The sequence below is a fragment of the Anneissia japonica genome, unplaced genomic scaffold, assembly GCF_011630105.1.
Source record: "Anneissia japonica isolate Jap-2015-1 unplaced genomic scaffold, ASM1163010v1 scaffold650_len285673_cov152, whole genome shotgun sequence".
Taxonomy (NCBI): domain Eukaryota; kingdom Metazoa; phylum Echinodermata; class Crinoidea; order Comatulida; family Comatulidae; genus Anneissia; species Anneissia japonica.
The window spans coordinates 64,895-69,824 of NW_022728301.1; the positions used below are offsets into that span (position 1 = coordinate 64,895).

General features: G+C 33.1%; 1 long non-coding RNA gene across 1 annotated transcript; it reads left to right on the forward strand.

Annotated features, from left to right (window-relative positions):
• The first annotated feature begins 3,563 nt into the window (after positions 1-3,563).
• LOC117114055 lies at positions 3,564-4,868 on the forward strand. Its single transcript, XR_004446291.1, has 3 exons — positions 3,564-3,698; positions 3,846-3,921; positions 4,780-4,868. It is a non-coding gene; the product is annotated as an uncharacterized LOC117114055 (long non-coding RNA).
• Positions 4,869-4,930: the final 62 nt, after the last annotated feature.

Here is a 4,930-nt window from a genome sequence, read left to right on the forward strand (position 1 = left end):
TCATTCTTCTCTCTCTCCCATCCCATCTCTTTCTGTTTTAACTGAAGTGTTAACTCCAGTTCTCGCAACCTGGTCTCGCTATAACTAGGCGCTGCAGTGGGATTATCTTATCGGACTCTATGGCTAAAACGCTCTCATGAAGCATTTTTTCATCTCCCATGTGTCTTGCAATTAGATTCTTAATTTCCCGTTTTCTTCATATCTATTCTGACGTCCACTTTAAGTATTTTAGCTACAGCTAACAAATCATTTTTTCTTAAATCGTTAAAATCATCCACTGTAGGATTTTCCATAAATTTATCAATATCAGCCATGTTGACTGCCGCCATAATTACAGGCTATGCACTTAAAATAAATAGATAATTTAATATCAAAAATTAAAACAACATAAATGATAATCTGAACGTTATTTATTTTGCCTGGAAAGCATTAAGTAATTAATAGATAATACAAAATTGAAAATTAAAACGGCATATACAATTAAAACTTAACGTCAGTTATCTTGTCTTGTAATCAGTTCTGTTCCTCTTACTTGATCTGTCTTGATCCAAGTCTTGACTAAATCAGTTCTGCTCCGTCTTGGTCCTGGTCTGATCCTGGTACCTTGATTTTACTGTTCCATCAATCATCTGTGTATCACAATTCTTTTCCTCCTTGCCCTTTAGTAGGCTTTATTTGAACAGTTGGTTTACTATCAAATCGAATTTTCTTTGAACAGATTCAAATTTCGTTTTCTTTCAAGTTTCCTTTCTCAAGTTGGTTGGTTCCAATTAACTTCTTATTATTTAGTTCTCTTCTCATGGGTTACAGCTTCAGTAATGACAGTTACAAAATATCAGTTGACAAAAGGAAATCAAACTTCAATATGGCAGTTAAAAATACAAGTTGATAAAACAAAATCACGATCACCTGGTCATTTCTTCCGTGTTACCGTCGAGTTGGTTTAAAAAAAAAAAAAAAACTTTTGCTCCTTGAGATTTATTTTCCCGGACGAGCCCCCAAATTTCTGTTACGGCCGAAATTCGCCTGGTTCACTCACTCATCTCTACAGCAACGTCACAGCATTACGCATGACAATATAACAATAAACTCGAACGACTGCCTTTATATTTCTATGTATCTTTATTCAACATCCCAGATCCCAGGTCTTGCCTGTTCTGGATCTGAGTACCAACTCCCTCACTTCAATGTTTTCTGCCTATACATAGTAACACCCTAACGACATAAACATGTATCTATCATGGTGGTAAAAAATAATTAATAAGACCTTTCTGCACAAGCATGGTCCGATAATTAATGTGACTGTTTCCACAAGCAAGGTCAGATTTGGCCAGACACTTGTCTGGATTACATAACCTTACTGCCTTTGTGCTGGCTTTTTACCACCATGGTGAATACATGTTTATGTCGTTAGGGTGTTACTATGTATAGGCAGAAAACATTGAAGTGAGGGAGTTGGTACTCAGATCCAGAACAGGCAAGACCTGGGATCTGGGATGTTGAAAACAGCAACAACAGCGGCGGCAACCTACAACAGCAACAACAGCGGCGGCAACCTACGGCGGCAACCTACAACAGCAACAACAGCGGCAGAAACCTACATCAGCAACAACAATAATAATAATAATAATAATAATAATAATAATCAACACTAATATTAATGAATGTTATTTTATTATGGCCAAAAACTAGTAGTACACACACACACCCACCCACCCACGCATACACGACTGATATGTCCTAATAATATTACTTAAAAGAGAACTCAGTAGAGAGCATATCTCCACCCACCTCTAATCTTTTTGTATAAAATAAATCCTCAAAACATATGTTCATATTCTCCAACCACCAACCACCATCTACTTAAAAAAATTTTTACTAACACGAAAGTTTTAGATCAGTTGATTAGTTTTGAGATATCTGATCTCAAAACTAATCAACTGATCTAAAACTTTCGTGTTAGTAAACTTTTTAAACTAATCTTTGAATGGTCTATATATCGATACCAAAACGAACGCCTTTTATTGTCAGTAACACTGAATATTCCTAACAATTTTTTGCTTAACACACTGGCACCTTTTACTCTTATAGCTGACCAAAATAAATACCTGCCATGTATTGGTGTTGAAATGGAAATATTATGCAAATAGAAATATGAAGATTTGATTTTTAGCACGGTCACATGTTTAAATGTAAAGATGCATTAAAAATATTCCAGTTTAAAAAAAAGTGATGTTAGTACATATGAAACGCTCTACCTTTACTGTAACTGTACTAATTTAAATATTCATCATATAGCTATTGTTTCTGCCTACGGTAATATGGTAAACATGTTCTGTAAATGGTCCTCATATCCACACCCTACTTTGGATCTTGATCAAAATTGAAACACTTCTTTGTCAAAACATGAACTATTCTGCTAATTGTAATTTTTACCCATGAACTATTCTGCTAATTGTAATTTTTACCCATTGAACCGTTTACGAGATATTCAGTTCTATGACCTAATGACCCTCAAATGCACACCCGTATTTGGACCGTCACGAACACTTCAGAATTTCTTCCTTGTAACATGGTTAAACTTTCACGAAAGTTTCATTCAGACCAGTTGATTATTTGATGAAATATCTGGTCTGACATTTAAAAATTACCTTGTAATTCATATACGAATTGAGTAAAAAAGCCCGAATTAATTAAATAGGTAGCCGAAAATGGAACTTAAATACTTAACATTCTAACTACCTGCAATGCCCCATCAATTTCTCAAAATAACAACATAACAACAAAACCAGCACCAAAAATGTTCTCACCTGAGCCTCGTAAGAATTTGAGACTCATGATGATCATAAATTACACTTCGATATTACAAATTTACAATATCTGAGCCCCAACATTGATTTGAGGCCCAGATGAGTAAATTTTAAGAATTTGACACGCTAAACATGCCCGAAAATGGTACTTCGATTCTTAAAATTTATGAAAACTACCAATCCATCCACCCGATTTAGCCCACAATGGTTGAAGCAAGACACTTATAAGAATTCGAAACTTAAAGATACAGGAAAATGGCACTTTAATACATAAAAACTACGGAGATTAATCATGGATGAGGCTGAGGTGATACTATTTTTAAAATTTTAAGAATTGGGGACTATGCTAGAAAATGGCACTTTAATGCATAAAAACTAGCAAAATTACTGCATATCCACCTGAGGGTGTAGTCGGGGCCGTCCTTCCTTTTCCCATGTGTTGGTTCCCATAAAAAGGAACCCTTAAAATAACTTAATTTTTTACTTCAGTAGCAATATCCAGCAAACACTCGGCTGATTGATTACTCGATTGATTATTTTTGCTTGATTAATAGATTTTTTTTGTATGGGCGGTCGTTAGGGCAAATGTACTCCATTGCCACTATTATTCTGCCCTCATCGACTGGTGGCGATAACACATTGGACCATGGAATGTGGAAATTACGTAACTGCGCATCAGTGCTTTCCTCATTGTTTGCTGTGGAGTGGGCGGAGCTAAGCCGAGTATTCTTCCCACTCATAACCAATGTAATAATCTTTTCAAAAAGTAAGTAGACGTTAGTATTGATATCAGTCTGTCTGTCAAGTATATAATGCGTCAGTTTTGCTGCATCGTCTGTAATTAGCGTCGTAGTTTCCTTATGTTGAGTCCCTCCGGTTTCAAAAAAAGTAAGTTACTTATAAAGTAAGTTACTTATGAAGGTTTATATATTTTGTTCAACAGATTTGATTTTACATTAGTTTTTGATAAACACGACTATTTTTTTATTGGTTTTGACACATAAGATGTGTTTAAAGTGTTTATTTCTTTTTCAGCTGCCAGTACTTGACAACTTTGCAGCATTCAACCAATCAGCGCAATCAGTAATCTTTTTTCAGCAATTTCATGCCTGTAAGTATATACACGGCATACTATAAGTAAACGTTAGGTGATATAAAATTAATTGAAATAATTATCTCAATTTGTAAAGCCACAAAGCAAGGCTACCTATCATCTCTTTTTAATAATAATAATAATACTAATAATAATAATGGTAATAATAATTATTATTATAATAAGAATAATAATAAAATAATAATAAAACAATAATAATAAAACAATAATAATAATAATAATAATAATAATAAAATTATTATTATTATTATTATTATTATTATTATTATTATGATTATTATTATTATTACCGCAAGAGAAATATTTGTTTTATTTGTGTAAGTTTTTGTGCATGTGTGTGAGTGTTTGTAACGCTTTCCTGTTTTCGTGTGGTTTTTTGTGTACGACTGTCTCAAAAACGCCTGCACAGACATAATTGAAAGTTACAGGGAGTGTTAGGTATAACCCTAGGAAGAAATGATTAAATTTTGGTAACGGTCCGGAGTAAGGTGTCGATATGATGACCATTTAAAGGGATTTTAAAGCAAAAAATCTCAAAAACTTCTATTTTAGCTGCCAGTACTTGACAATTTTGCAGCATTTAATCAATTAGCGCAATCAGTAATCTTTTCTAAAACAATGTCATGCCTGGAAGTGAATACACGGCACACTAAAAGTAAATGTTAAGTGATAATAATAATAATAATAATAATAATAATAATAATAATAATAATAATAATAATTGACAAACACTTTACGAACGCTGCAATGTTATTATTATTATTATTATTATTATTATTATTATTATTATTATTATTATTAATATTATTGTTTTTAAAATTATTTCATTACTTTTATTATCATCTTTAATGTCAGACACGCAAAATGCATCTTCGTGGAATGTTATTGCTTTCGGTCCTTGTTTTCACAACACCTACAGAGAATCTGGCACCTATTCAACGCCGGTAAGTATCATAAATTTGTTTGTAGATGATCAATCACTTCAACTTACGTAAAGGTAATTTTA